The sequence below is a fragment of the Capra hircus genome, chromosome 2 (assembly GCF_001704415.2).
Source record: "Capra hircus breed San Clemente chromosome 2, ASM170441v1, whole genome shotgun sequence".
NCBI classification, from domain to species: Eukaryota; Metazoa; Chordata; class Mammalia; order Artiodactyla; family Bovidae; genus Capra; species Capra hircus.
In genome coordinates, this window is record NC_030809.1 from 43290494 (window position 1) to 43307245 (window position 16752).

Below are 16752 nucleotides of genomic sequence, written 5' to 3' on the forward strand. Positions count from 1 at the left end.
TGGAAAAGACCCTGATGCTGGGAGGGATTGGGGGCAGGAGGAGAAGGGGACGACAGAGGATGAGATGGCTGGATGGCAACACCAACTCGATGCACATGAGTTTGGGTGAACTCTGGGAGTTGGTGATGGACAGGGAGGCCTGGCGTGCTGCGGTTCATGGGGTCGCAAAGAATCGGACACAACTGAGCAACTGAACTGAACTGAACTGATCTACATGAAGCTGTCTGCTCTGGCAGGGAGACTACTATTTTAACCTCCACCCCCACCCAGAATAACCATTTCCAGAAAGCTTGCAGTTGCTGGTCCCTCTGCATGGGTTGATTTCCCTCCAGATACCCCATCACTTGCTTCCTCCCTCTTCCTGACCATCCTATTTAAATTTTCACTTAGCTCAATGCATAGGACTCCCAATTCTCTTGCTCTACTGCACCTGACACACTATTTGTATTTTTTTCATTTCTTTCTTTGCTGTTTCCCCGACTTAGATGCAACCCCCACGGAGACAAGAGTTTTATCTGGTTATTTACTGTGATAGTGCCAGCACCTAGAATAGTGCCTTCCATTTAGAATTACAGTGCATGGAGTATATGACAAAACTGAGCTGATTTTATGATTCAGCAATCATTCAAAGGGGCTCTGAGGGTCAACACATCTTTGGCATGTGTGCTGAGGAGGGTGAGGGACCTGGGAAAGTAAGGTCAGCATCAGGCCAAGTTATTTTGGGTATAAGGCAAAAGGAAAAAAGTCACCAATCCTGTCTTTATTTAACATTTTGTTCCCTATAGATTTTTTGCTTAATTAAAAAAAGTTGCATTAATTTTAAAAAATATTGCATTAAGATATTATTTACCTATTGAGATTTTGTGTCCCCTTGAATTTGTGCTTGAGACAGGATGTCACTAGCCTCTCCCTAGTCCTGGCCCTGAGTAGGTTCACAGGACCTTAGAACTGATCCCCGAGTTATGTACTGATCAACTGAGAGAACCTGAAAGACCCTCTACATCCCACCCCAAGAGACTCTAGGGAAAGTTCTGCTTATACAGTGTGTGAGGTGGGGAGACTATAATCTTTTGAGGGGAACTCTGAAGCTGCAATAGTTTGGCCACCTGATGTGAAGAGCCAACTCATTAGAATAGACCCTGATGCTGAGAAAGATTGAGGGCAGAAGAAGGGGGTGACAGAGGATGAGATGGTTAGATAGCATTACTGACTCAAAAACATGAATTTGAGCAAATTACAGGAGATAGTGAAGGACAAGGGAGCCTGGTGTGCTGCAGTCCAGGAGGTCACAGAGTCGAAGGTGACTCAGCAACTGAACAACAACAACTAACAGCTGAGGACAATGCCCAAAGATGGAATTTCCAGACTGACAATAGGGACTTGTGACAGGTCATTAGTGATGACGATGATGACAACTACTATGATGACTATGTTTAAGGTGCCAGTGTATCATAAGCCTCTTAGCCTTCTCCGTCAGAGGGCAGACAGATGAAAACCACAATCACAGAAAACTAACCAATCTGATCACATGGACCACAGCCTTGTCTAGCTCAATGAAACTATGAACCATACTGCATAGAGCCTCCCAAGACAGAAAGGTCATGGCGGAGAGTTCTGACAAAACGTGGTCCACTGGAAAAGAGATTGGCAAACCACCCAGTATTCTTGCCTTGAGAACCCCATGAACAATATGATAAGGCAAAAAGGTATGACACTGAAAGATGAACTTCCCAGGTCAGTAAAGCGTCTGCCTACAATGCGGGAGACCTGGGTTCAATCCCTGGGTTGGGAAGATTTCCTGGAGAAGGAAATGGCAACCCACTCCAGTATTCTTGCCTGGAAAATCCCATGGATGGAGGAGCCTCGTAGGCTACAGTCCATGAGGTTGCAAAGAGTTGGACACGACTGAGTAACTTCAGTAAGTTCAGCAAGTATCCAAGAAAGGAATTAGAATAGCAAGGCAAAGCCTAAGGCAAGAATGCCATTTCATCAGAATTTTCTTTGATTTCTTAGAAAGTCATTCTGGAGTCCAGGAAACCACAATTCTGAACGAGCTTAACATGTCTATCTGTGCTTCCAGCAGAGAAGATCGGTGTTTCTTTAGTGTGTGCACCAGATGAAATACCTGGCTGACATTTAAGGTACATGGCATGAACAAGTGCATTCTTTAAAGATCTACTGGGGGGCAAAGAGATGCTCGTGGTATGAGAGGCACTTAGGCGCTGAGACTGACCTAGGACCCACAGAGTCATAGCTCCCTTCTCCTGCTCCCCTCAGGTTGCACACTCATTTAGTGACCACACAAGTTAAATAGTTATCTTCTCTTTTCTTGATCAATTGTTGAGGACATGAGATGAGGCCAAGTTCAATGTAAGTTACAATTCTGCTACTTTGTCTATTTACTATGAGTAGACATTGTGCTAACTGCGTACATGCATTATCATTTAGTTTGCACAAAAGCTGTCTGAGGTAAACACACTTATTATACTCTACTGAGCACATATGCACATTCTTCCCCCAAACCATGTAACACCAGAGCAGTGGGAGTCCCACAAAGCTATATAGTTGTCAAAGAGCTGTCTTCTCTAAAAAATTTCCTGCTTTTGTACAGAAGAAGTGGCTTAGACATTCTTGGCTTTGGAGGATACATGCCCATAAAGAAGATCTTTGAGGCTGAGAGTGTCCCTTTCACTGAAATTCTCTTTTATAATTATTTCCTAAATCACTTTTGGAGAAGGCAATGGCACCCCACTCCAGTACTCTTGCCTGGAAAATCCCATGGACGGAGGAGCCTGGTGGGCTGAAGTCCAAGGGGTCGCTAAGAGTCGGGCACGACTGAGCGACTTCAATTTCACTTTTCATTTTCATACATTGGAGAAGGAAATGGCAACCCACTCCAGTATTCTTGGTGGAGAATCCCAGGGTTGGGAAGCCTGATGGGTTGCCGTCTAGGGGGTCGCACAGAGTCGGACACGACTGAAGCAACTTAGCAGCAGTAGCAGCAAATCACTTTTAAATCTTACCTCAGCTTTAGAGTGATAACAGTTTAAAGTGATAATAATTCAATAAAACTATGCTATAAGTCTTTTCCAATTAAGTGTTTTGTGGTAGCTACAGATACATTAGATCATGAAATAGAATCATGGATGATTCCAGCTGAGAAGGTGGTATGGAAAATAACCTTATTATTTGTGTCAAATGGACTATAGCCAGCCAGCCTCCTTTGTCCATGGAATTTTCCAGGCAAGAATACTGGAGTGGGTTGCCATTTCTTCCTCCAGGGGATCCTCCCCACAGGGATCAAACCGGCATCTCCTGGGTCTCCTGCATTGGCAGGCAGATTCTTTACCACTGAGTCACCTGGGAAACCCTTGGATGAAGAACAAGTTTGAGTAAAGTACCCATTGTATGAGTAACACAAGTGTAGTTACTGAACTCTGTTCACTGGATAAGGAACAACTGGAGCTTATGGACAGACTGCTCAGTTATTCCAACTGAGAAACTGAAAGTTTTTAAAATCAACACCCAAATACCAGGGCCAGGGTGGGATCTTCAAGGAAGAAACTTGGGTTGGAGGTACAGGACCACACAGGGATCTTAATTTTAGGCTGATGCCACCACTTAAAGGAAAACCTTTACCATCACCTTGATAAGGGATCAGTTCAGTTCAATTGCCCAGACGTGTCCAACTCTTTGCAACCACATGGGCTGCAGCACTCCAGGCTTCCCTGTCCATCACCAACTTCTGGAGCTTACTCAAACTCATCTCCATAGAGTCGGTGATGCAATCCAACCATCTCATCCTCTGTTGTCCTCCTCTCCTCCTGCCTTCAATCTTTCCCAGAGTCAGGGTCTTTTCAAATGAATCAGCTCTTCACATCAGGTTTCAGCTTCAGCATCAGTCCTTCCAATGAATATTCAGGACTAATTTCCTTTAGGATGGACTGGTTGGATCTCCTTGCAGTCTAAGGGACTCTCAAAGTCTTCTCCAACACCACAGTTCAAAAGTATCAATTCTTCGGCGCTCAGCTTTCTTTATAGCCCAACTCTCACATACACGCATGACTACTAGAAAAACCATAGCTTTGACTAGGTGAAAGGGATAGTGTATAATAAACAATGAAACCATTCTCTACAACAGGGATCCATAACCCCCAACCCCTGTAGGACCATCTATAAGGAAAACGGCTGCTCAGCAGGAGGTAAGCAGTGCCCCATTGCTCCCTATGGCTGTATCACTGCCTGAATCATCCCCCTCCCCAAGTCCATGGAAAAAGTTTCTTCCATGAAACCAGCCCCTGGTGCCAAAAAGGCTGGGGACTATTGCTGTACAATATTTATAATTTACTGTGAATGTTTACACTGAAATGATTTTGCTCTTTGTGGTTTGTTTTACAGGGTGAATTTAGTTTTTCCCCAATAATCAAAATCTTTCCTTATAAAGCCCCCCTCCTTTCTTTACTTTTCCTCCTTCCCTCACCCCTCCTTTCCCTCCATTCTTCCCATCCTTTATTTTTAATGCATATTTATTGACTGGCTCATTTGTATCTGTATACCGTATATGTATAGTATATGCCTAAAATGTTGAGTAGAAAACAGGTATCATTACTGCTTCACAGAGTTTTTAGAGTTAGGCCAGTGCAGAACCCCTTCCAGTTGTATTAAGGAGGGTTCTTAGGAACCATGGAGAAATAATTGACACTTGCCTTCACGGTAAATGTGGACTCTCACGGTCCCCAGGGTTAGCATGAGCCGCTTGTACACAAATAAACCTCTTGAGTGACATAGCTTCTAATAGCTCTCATGTATAGAACATCCACTTAACCTCCTGGGAAAGCAGCAGGCAGCATAATTAAGAATGCAAAGTTTCAAAAGTCATTTTCACGAAGGTAAGGGAGGTCTCTAGAACAAATATCTTAGTACCTCTGTAGAAAATGACTACTGGAGAAGGCAATGGCACCCCACTCCAGTACTCTTGCCTGGAAAATCCCATGGACAGAGGAGCCTGGTGGGCTGCAGTCCATGGGGTTGCTAAGAGTTGGACATGACTGAGCGACTTCATTTTTCACTTTCATGCATTGGAGAAGGCAATGGCAACCCACTCCAGTGTTCTTGCCTGGAGAATCCCAGGGATGGGGGAGCCTGGTGGGCTGCTATCTATGGGGTCACACAGAGTTGGACACGACTGAAGTGACTTAGAAGCATCAGCAGCAGAAAATGACTACATAATTTCAGGTTATTTCTCTCCATGTGTACTGAACACACAAAAGGTGTTAGCTACCAGCTACAGGGTAGTAATTGTGGACTTACCAACTATTAGTTGTTGGACATTCAAAAGTGAATGAGAGGGACCTCTTGGTGGTCCAGTGGCTAAGACTCCACATTCCCGATGCAGGCGGCCCAGGTTCTATCCCAGGGAACTAGATCCCCCATGCCGTATCTAAGAGTTTGCATGCTGCAATGAAAAGGTCCTGCATGTCACAATGAAGATAGAAGATCCTGCATGCTGCAGCTAAGACCTGGTGTAGCCAAATAAATAAAAATAAATATTAAAAAAAAAGAAAGAAACAGTGAATGAGACATGGTTCCTGCTTTCACATTGTTCAGTGTGGCAGGCAGTTCATTTAACAAATGAAACAACAATTTCAATGAAAGAACATCAACAAATCATTACAACAGAGTGCAAGAGATGATGGTTGTGAACATGTGTTATAAGGTACTGAAGTAGTTCAGGAAAAACAGGGATTGATTTATCTTGTGGTAGAGAAAAGCCAGAGAAGTTCTCCCAGTGTTGACTGTCACAGAGAGTTTGAACAGTTAAATAGGAATTTTCTAGGCTAAGGGAGTGGGGAGAGAGGATGGGGAAGGAGAGGTGGGCATGCAGGGCATTCCAAGCAGAGGAAACTTGGCATACGCAGGCATGGAGGTGTGCAGAGGGGAAGGGGCATGCTAGTAGCTTCTTGGTTCTGCATCAGAAAGCATGAATGTGCTGGAAGGGGAGTGAAGATGGAGATCAGGCCCTGCTTCTTGCGCATCTGCTTTAAGAGCTTGGGTTTCTATCTTCTAAGCAATTAGGGGTGAGGAAGCTGCCTTTGAATGAGTTGAATGCATGAGAACGGCAGTGTTGTAGTTGCTTTTCCTTCTTTCCCCAGAGCTGCATCAAATAGGACCTTTCACAGGTTCATGCAGGTCACATTCAAAGTTGTCCTTTTCTCTCAGAGAAGCCATCAGATCCTCATGAAAGGAGCTTCAGTTCCTGAGAGAGGCTGGGAGATACATTTCCCTCTTGGGAATTGTTATATATACATAATCTGTTGACTTCCCTGATAGCTCAGTTGATAGCTCTGCCTGCAATGCAGGAGACCAGGGTCCAATCCCTGGGTTGGGAAGATCCCCCGGAGAAGGGAAAGGCTACACCCTCTAGTATTCTGGCCTGGAGAATTCCATGGACTGTATAATCCATGGGTTCTCAAAGAGTCGGACACAACTGAACAACTTTTACGTGCAATCTGTTGGGTATGATCTAGTGGGCTGCAAGTAGCAAACCAGTTCAATCTAACTTAAAAATAAACATTTAAACCACATCATTTGAGGATGAAGTGTTAACTCAAAGACTTAAGAGCAATAATACAATCAGGCTTCAGGAAGGCTCTAACTGGGAGCCTTAATCCTATTCTCACCTTTTTCATCGTGTCCTCTGTATTACTTTTCTTTCTCTCTAGACCAGCTTTCTTGGCTCTCTGGTCCAGGAGGAAAATTTTAATTCCTGACACCGTATCTTCTAGATCAGCCATATTGAACGACTTTCCTAAGTGCCAATTTCAAATTCCCAGGAGAGAGGATTTCACTGGTCTATCTTGGGTCAGGTGTTACTGCTGCTCCAATCAGCCATCTCCAAGGGCAGGTGTTACCCTCCCAACATGGACAGCAGGGTCATGCATCTGTGCTTTCAAGAATTAGATGTGGAGCAAGAGGACAGTTGCACAGTAAGGAAATTACTTGAGAGCTGGGCAGACACTCTGGAAGTAGGTCCTACTAATACAAGCAGTCACTGACCACATACACACAACATCCCAATGTTTGCAGTATTCAAGAACTAAACAAAATTGTAATTTCTTAAACTTCTACAGTCAAGAGAAAAAGCAGTCTTAAGTGAAATGTCACCATTTTGACCTTATTTCTCTCAACTAAGGGTTTGAATTTTCTAACCTCTAAGATTTCTTCTAATACTGCAGTTCTTTGATTAAAGGCACAGGGGCAGTGTGAATTTTCACATGTCTTACATTTGCCAACAAGCACTTAATAAGCTCAGAAGACATTTTGTGTTGCTACAGCCAAACACAGGGAAGAAGATGTTATTTAAACTAATACTTAGCTGCCCATTCACTAGTTACCCTGGTTCCAGGTAGTATTTGACTATTTTCAAAAATCAAAACCACCCTTGAGTGACAAAAATTTTTCTCTATTGACAGTATTCAATAGAAAACGATGGGCAGCCTTAGTAGCAATTCCTGCTGTGGTGTTACAACAAAACCACTGTTAAAAACTAAAAGCTAAATTTAAACAAAACCTCAGTCTCCTAAGGTGACTGTTTTAAGGCATTGATAAAAGTCTGGGCTATATAGAAGTTCTAGTATGTTTGTTAAAAAAGTCAATATCATTATCTTACTGTTATTACATTTCATGTCTACAGACTTTGGCTAGATAAAGAACCATCCCAGGGTTCAAACATTCATCAAGGCCACACTTTTTACACTCTTAAAGAGTCTTATCCTTCATTTGCCCTTAGCTTTCTCAGGTTATAAGAAGACAAGGGATTAAGAAAATATGCACAAAGACTGCAAGGTACATCTGAATTCCCATGAAAATTAAAAAGAAAGGGAATAGACAATGTGCATTTAATGTCATTTCAACCTTGTGCATAATTTAGGACTCTCCGCAGGCTGACTTAGTTTAGATCAGTGGTCCTTTAGGTAACTACATTCACACAGCCTTATATTATAAATCTACTTATTAATTTTTGCCAGAAGGAATTCTGGAGGTGATTTCTAGCTGCAGTCCTTCACATAGATGGTAACAGTAGACATGTCATCTGGAACTTCTGGTTTTCTTTAGTCTAACAAACCATTTCTTCTCATCGCATATTTAGAAGCCCTGGAGCATGAGGGGCAAAGCAGGATTTTTAAATGGACAAACAAAATCTTCATCCTATATTTATTTCCACTAGTAAGAAAAAATATGCAAATCTCCTATAGGGAGTACAGCTGAGGGATACATAGGCAGGTGATGAAAGACATTCATTTGAAATACAGTTTCTCTGCAGTTGTTGGAGCCCCTTCCCACCCTCTTCCCCAACTGTCTGGACTAGGTGGGGGAGAGGTTACTGAGCTATGAATGTATTTCCCATATTGGATCTGAAGCAATAGTGCAGCTAATGTACTGTATATTCAAATGAGACTCTTTAAAGCAGAGCTGAATTGAACTCGGATGCAAATCGCCGTGGCAGAAGCACTTTCTGCTGGCCTTTGTCCTTTCTGTCTGTGTCCTTAAATACATAGTCAAGGACTCACAGCCGAGATGTTTAGCCTTCTGAGAAAGTAAACAATCTTGTCCTCCCCCTCTCAATATAGATGTGGTCATGATGTGCCCAGCCTGCTGAGAATGTGTCAGCAAGAATGTTCTCATCAGAGATGGGTGGAGGCTGGGGCATGGTTCCTGAAGGAACAACCAGGCTCAGAAAAGGCAAGAAAGCAAAATCTCAGCTGAGGAATGAGGAACATTGCAGATGAAGGGAGGAACAGTGATGACAAGATAGAAGGATCTGAAATTCACTAGATACAACAGCAAAAGAAAAAAAGATGAAAAAGAAAGGAGATCCCTTACATATGAATAAGATGTGGTATGACATTTATAACTGAAACTTATAATCCCATGTAAGACCGAAAGGCCAGGTCAAGGCCTCAGTAAACTTGACCTTCCCCCACCTGGGATGCTCTGAGAAACAAAGCAAACAAGATAGAGAAAATGTACTCAGCCCTGCTCCTCCCTCTAAAAGGTGGTGTATTTTCATTTACACGATGCACTGAGCTTGAACTTGGTTCTTAAAGGAAAACACCATGTTCTCTGAGGTCCCCCCTCTGCTAATGTTCCCAAAAGAATTCCTGCCTGGCAAGGTGTTCCCATCATGTGTGGTGTTCCCACTGGAGAAGGAAAAAATAAGGCTATGCACACTCAGCTGAAATCACCCACAGTCAGACAGGGTGAAGCCAGGTGAAGATTCAGTTCAGTTCAGTCGCTCAGTCAAGTCCCACTCTTTGTGACCCCATGAATCACAGCACACCAGGCCTCCCTGTCCACACCAACCCCCGGAGTTCACTCAAACTCACGTCCATCAAGTCGATGATGCCATCCAGCCATCTCATCCTCTGTTGTCCCCTTTTCCTCCTGATTCCAAATGCTCCCTTAGGCCCTTGTCTTTCTGCCCCCTTCTCCTCTTATCTTCAGTCCCCTCCTTCACAGAGGTTAAAGATTCATTGGCAAAATCATGCATGGCACTGAGAGAAAACTCCCCAGATCATTTGGCTGGAAACGGAGCCCTAAACAGCCTTTTACGGGGGAGGGGTGCAGGAGAGCTGTCTCTGTGTACTGTATTAGTGGCTGAATTGATATAGGAATAAAATAGAATGTGATCTCCTTAAAAAATGGCTAAATAAAATGCATCAGGCTAATTTAAATATATGAGCTAATTATCTGTTGCAAGTGAATTAAAAATATGAGAAGTTTCACCAAGCATATTGATTTTTTTAACATAATTTTACTTTCTGCTAAGTAAATGTCATCTCCAATTGCAAGATCCTGTTATATTCTTTTTAGCTTTCATGATTCTATCTATTATTCATAAGAGAGAAAAAAAAATCCCATTTCATACCTCCATAATGAGAAACATCTTGCTCTAGGTGGACACATGAAGAGCAACATTTTGGAAAAGTGGATTCCTTATAGCCTCAACGGATGAGCTCAGTTTGCTGGAACATGGAATGCTGTGTGTGTACAAAGTAATTTGGGCTAGTTGGGCATGTCTATAGAGTCAATATACATTGAATGTGCCAGAGACATAGTTATGATGGAATTCAATTCTTTTGAACTGTGGTGTTGGAGAAGACTCTTGAGAGTCCCTTAGACTGCAAGGAGATCCAACCAGTCCATTCTGAAGGAGATCAACCCTGGGATTTCTTTGGAAGGAATGATACTAAGCTGAAACTCCAGTACTTTGGCCACCTCATGCGAAGAGTTGATTCATTGGAAAAGACTTTGACGTTGGGAGGGATTGGGGGCAGGAGGAAAAGAGGACGACCGAGGATGAGATGGCTGGATGGCATCACAGACTCGATGGACGTGAGTCTGAGTGAACTCCGGGAGTTGGTGATGGACAGGGAGGCCTGGTGTGCTCTGATTCATGGGGTCATGAAGAGTCGGACACGACTGAGCGACTGAACTGAAATGAACTGAATCCATAGCAAGTAAGCGTCCAGTTTCTTATCCATGTGGTGAGTTTTGGTCATGGTACCGGGTCCACCACAGAAAAGGAAACTGTTATTATCAAAGCGTGCAGCTTTGAAGGGGACACATAATGCTGGCCCCACCATGCTTATTTTGCCACTGCTGGTGGTTACTGTGTCACTGCATGTTCTTTCAGTTGTGTCCAACTCTTTGCAACCCTATGACTGCAGCTCACCAGGCTCCTCTGCTCATGGAATTTTCCAGGCAAGAATACTGCTGTGGGTTGCCATTTCCTCCTCCAGGGGTTCTTCCTGACCAAGGGATTTAACCTGCCTCTTCCTGCGTCTCTTCCATTGGCAGGCAGATTTCTTTTTTTTTTTAAACCACTGAGCCACCTGGGAAGCCCAGGTGGTTGCTGACACTTATTACCCACCATGGGCAGAATTTCAATTCACCAAAAAAGACATAACTTCCTATGACTTGTAGTGAGTTGGAGGGTATATTTTTCACTCCTGTAAAGGAAATTATCCACTCTACCCCAACCTAGTAGCGTCTAAATCACTTCAATTATTTTATCAAATGGAAAACCAGATAGAAAAATAGCCAACAATACACTGCAGCAGAAAGACCCTCAGAAATCAAAAGACTATGTGTTTCTAGGATGGATGGACAAGAGGCGAGGCAGTATGTTTTGGAAGACAAGTCTCTTATCACCAAATGAGGGCAGCAGGTGCACAACCTCACCTTCAAATACCAGTTGTAGCTAATTTACAGTGTCAGCAGTGGGGGAGAATCAGCAGCAGCCCGCTCAGCTAAGTGATGCCTGTCAGGTGGTGCCAGGACTTTGTTTGGGGAACCTAAGAGTAAGAGTGATGCGAGAGGTGGATTTTTAAAATGCAGCACATAGGGGTGGAACAGGTTTATCTGCTGCCTTTACCTAAACGAGGCTTCCTGCTGAACCAGAAGATGTATGAGGTTCCCATGGGGCTTCTGTACATGGAAGGGAAACAGCATTGGGTTCAAGAACTTGACTCTGAATGATTTTGATATGCTCTGTGTGTCTCTAGACAATGTAGTCTTTCACTTTTCAATTAATCACCTCTTCTCAGAATCTTTCTAGGGTGAATAAAGAATACAAGATATTTTGTAGGGCTGCCAGGAGATCAGGTATAGAAATAATGCTGAAAAATAGTGAAGTGATGTGTCTCAGAAAACTTTCTTTGGGAAAGTCTTCTACAGCAGTGCAGAAGGAAAAACTAAAAGGAAGCAGGAAAAAAAAAAGGAAAGAACAAATGAGGCAATGAGATGAAGATTTTCAAAAGGAAGAGAAAACCAGACTGCTTTTATTCACCCTTTCACAAGCATTTTAAATAGGATTTTTCTTCAACCTGCCGCATAATATTCGTGTTCTGTCAGTATTATCAAGCTGAGTATTTTTTTTTCCCAGTGAATAAACAGCAAACTGTTTCTTCAGGAGTAAATTGTATTTACTGCATACCCAATTAACCATAGTGCTTACATGTCTTTAGAGTTGTTTTCGTTCACAGTCTGGTTGTGTGGAGGAACTTGAGAATACACAAATGATCAAAACTCAGCACAATTTTCTCCATCATCTACTCAAGAAAATCAATTTGCTTCTGAGATGTCAAAGGTGCCCTTACCCCTCTGCAAACAGTAGAAGTCAAAGGCCAAATAACTTATTATGTATCTGACTTACTAAGACTTTTTATTTCATTTTGGGGCTTAGTGTGTCTTGCTGTGGGCTTCAAGGATGAAGGATGTGTGTGTTGGTGCTTGGCCACTCCAAACTTCCTCTAGTTGCTTACATTCCTCGAAGGTGGCCATGTGGCTAGGGCATGGAGTGAGGTTTAGGGAAATAGGTGCCAAGTCTTCCACTTAATATTAATTCTTAAACAATTTAATGGCAGTTGTGGAGATACACTGGCACCTCTGTTATGCGACTTCTGGTTCATACAGAAGAAAGCAGTTTAGCCAAATCATTCCTGGTCAAACCTGAGAAATAGGAAAATGATTAGTCATGGATAGAAATAGACTATATATCTGGCTGCACATTTTGATTGATAGGATGAAAATTATTAGAGGTGATGTAAGAGTCAAGAGATTTCCACATCTGGAAAAAGCAGAGATTTAGGGTTGAGATCAATAAACAACCCAAGTATGAATATCTTAGATGATAATAAAACAGTTAGAGAGGTCATAATAATTTAACTACAGTGTTGGGTCCTAAATTTATGTCCAAGGAATAGTGAAAGGTGTTAGTCACTTAACTGTGCCTGACTCTGTGACCCCCATGGACTGTAGCCTGCGAGGCTCCTCTGTCCATGGAATTCTCCAGGCAAGAATACTAGAGTGGATAGCCATTCCTTTCTCTAGGGGATCTTCCCGACCCAGGACTGGAACTCAGGTCTCCTGAATTGCAGGCAGATTCTTTACCATCTGAGCCACCAAGAAGCCCAAGGAATAGTAATAACAACTCTAACAGAGTATTTAGTATAACCCACATGCTATTTAAAGTGATTTAAGTGTATTTACTTACCCAGTTCTCACAATGACCCTATGAAGGAAATAATAAGAGTTATTCCCCTTTTACAGATAAGGGAACCATGGCTCAGAGAGTTTAAATAAGTTGACATCTATGCTAGCAAGCAGAAGAGACAGACTTGAACCCAGGCAGGTTGGTCCAGAGCCTACGATCTTGGGCATGACATGAACCAACTCAGATATAGGGAAGTATATTTTTATCAAGGGGATTTTCCCCATATCTACAATTACCATTAGTGCTTACCACTTGCTGAGCTAAAAAAAAAGTGATTCTGACACATTCACTGCCAAATTCTGAATATTCAATGAGAGGAACACGCGATCAAATAAAATATTTAAAAAATGATTTTTTACAATAATCAATGGAACTTCTAGTTCTCTGGGTACCAACTCGTTGTCTCTTATTATTCAAATTAGGCTTATAGTGATTGCAATCTGTACATTTCAGCCTGCTCTTAAAGAGAAGCTATAGTCTGTAGTTCACCCTTCTAGTATCCAGTCCTTTTGCCTTAAGGCAGTTGTCACAACTGCTGTGAATTAATGACTTATTTTTGTTACATGTTCAGTGTTTACCTCCTTCTCTGTATTTCTGGTTCACAGCCTGGTACCTGGCACACATGCTTAAGAAACTTTTGTTGAACAAATGAAGAAATCAAGGAATGACTGCAACCCAGCAGCATCTTCCTATGTTCACTAAAGTCAACTTCTTCTTTCTAGCAGTTTTTACCTGATGGAAATGGGGCAATGTATGGAGTTTTTACCCAGAGCTCTTCCTTGGCAATTCATCACAGAATTTTCCTGTTCACCAGTAGATTCACGGGCTTGCTTTGTTTAAAGGGAATTTCAATTTGTTACCCAGGGGATTTTTTTCCTAAGGATATGATTATTCCCAGCTTGCTCCTGCTGCTGTGATATGACCACGCTTGGCACAGAGCTCACGTGGCCTGGGATTAGGCTGTCCTCATTGTGTGGAGTGCCTTGGACACACGCTGCACTTATTAGAGTTGGGTATTGTGGATCACTTTACAAAGGCAACAGCTGCAGCCATTACTCCAACAGTTATGTCATAATTTGGTATGTGCGACACCTCCGCACTATGCACGCAAAGAAAACATTTATTCTTCTCATCTGTCAATATATTTGTGCCTTGCATCTCTCTTTCTCTTGTTTCCTCCTTTTTTTTTTTTTTTCCGCTCCTTTTCACAAGTGGCAGAATGCATCCCAATTCCCAAACAATTGGCTCCTCCACAGAAATATTCTTAAGGCAGCTGCTTTCTTATAGCACATTTTTGAATGAGTATGTGTATATAAATATATATGTTTCTTAATAAGAAATAGGCTTTTTGAAATGCAGAGCCAGTTTCACAGCCTCTAATGATATTCAATTAGCCAAGTATGGGCAACGCCTCTGTGGTGTGGGTGAACTCAAACACGGATGCTTGAGGTAAACTAAGACTTTCATGGGATTATTTGGTCAAAAAGACACCAAACCCTTAAAATAAGCCAGAGGAGGGCAATTCTCTTAATGCCCCTGCTTCATCCCCAGCCCCAGATGACCCAGGATCTGAGATTGTGTGAGATAATCCCCCAATAGGTTCCGCAGGAAACTGAGCTGAAATGGTTTCTCTGAAGTCACACAGTTAACCAACAGTAGAACAAGGTTGCTGGATCTCAGCCATGTGCATATTACACCTCTTTCAAGCCATGAGTCCAGAAGCCAGCTTGACAATGATTGCTGTGGGCAGGGTTGAAACGTTAGGGTCAGGTGCCTGAATCAGTCCTGACTTGAATATATGGTGAATATGACATGAATATATTGATAAATGTGGCAAGCTCTCCTGACATCTCCATTTCTACCCCCGGCCCTAGGGGCTATGTGCCTCTCTCTATTTACAGAGCCAGAAACGTTCCTTGCCTGCCTTGAACCTGGACAGTAGGCTTTTCCTACTATAAGTCCCTCCAACTGCCAGAGTGTGGCCGGACCAGCCATTCACTAAGCTGAAGGGTCTGATGGATACTTAGGAAGAGGAAGCAGGAGTGAGAGATGTCAGCTAAAGCAGTAAAGAGGTGGAGAGGATCACACCAGGACAGTAGTGTTTGCAGAGTTTCCACCACACTCCATGCAATTTTCCCTGGTGGCTCAGACAGTAAAGAATCCATCTGCAATGCAGGAGATGCAAGAGACATAGGTTCAGTCCTACGGTTGGGAAGATCGCCTGGAGGAGGAAATGGCAACCCACTCCAATATTCTTGCCTGGAGAATCCCATGGACAGAGGAGCCTGGGGGGCTACAGTCCATGGGGTCACAAGGAGTTGGACACAACTGAGCAGCTTTCACTTTCACCATGCGCCATATGTGGTGACAGATTTTCCTATTCTTCTACTAATGAGACAATGAGATTTTAAGAGGTTGCTTGACAGACCCATTTTTCAGTAAAGGCAGCAAAGTTTTGAACCTCAGTTTGTCTAATTCCAGGGTTTCTGTCCAGAGCATCCCTCAAGGTGCTGCAAGATGTGTGCTGGTGCAGAGGTGCCAGGTGCAGGGAGTGAGTAGAGATGAAATCCAGCCTCCACCCTTCTTATCCACCATATCCACCTTCAGCTGGCAGCAGCCTCTCCATGACTCTTCATTTCGTCCCTCTGTCCCCATGGACCAAGCATCCAAAGAGTAGAGAATAATGAGGGTAGCCCCAAATAACAGAATGCACTGAGGCTCCTCTAGTCAGGGTTTTAACTTAATTGACTTTATAATTGCCTGTCTCCTGCAGGGTGTAGGTGGCCTAGGATTGCTGGGTGAGGATCATAGTTGAAGAAAGCCCAAACTTTTCAGGTGTATCCTGGTCCCAACAGAAGCAAAAACATACACGCCCAGATTTCCTGGAGAATGTCTTTTGCTGAGTTCTGTTTACTGCTTTTAAATCAAAAGTCGTATCTGACTCTTTATTACCCCCATGGACTGTAGCCTGTCAAGCTCCTCTGTCAGAGGAATTCTCCAGACAAGAATACTGGAGTGGGTTGCCATTCCCTTCTCCAGAGGATGTTCCCAACCCAGGGATTAAGCCCAAGTCTCCTGCATTGCAGGGATATTCTTTACTGTCTGAGCCACCAGGGAAACCCTTTTAAATCAAGTGTTAGGTGATGTTTTGTGATTGAGAGAAGTAGGCAGTGAAGACTCAACTGAAACTGATAGAAGCATCAAAGGAATGCTGTCCAGGCTTGCAGGGCTGAGAGGAATAGGAACAGGAGAGTACAATTGAAAGCATAGTGGAGCCTTCACCCAGGGGGATCAGGTCAAATCATCTGTAAGAAGTGAGAATAATTAGTATCGAAGATCTAAACCAGACTCCAAAACTACTTTAAGAATGTGACAATCCCAGCCAGATTGGCTTAAACAATAGAGAAATTTATATATGATCTCATGCAAAAGGACTTCCTTTCACAAATTGGGAAGGCTTTAGGGTTTATTAATTCCACAGCTCAGACTTTTTCAGACATAGGTAGGTTCTTTTTGGGTGTTCTGTCAATGTCTCCACTTTATCCTAAAAGTGGTTCCCCATACGGTCACATGACAGCTGCCACCAGCAACTGATGCAGCATGCATACTTTTGTGTTTATCTCTATTTGGATGAAAAAAATGGGCTTTTGATTTCCAGAAGCTCAGAGCAAGCCTCTCTATGCATCTCACTGGCT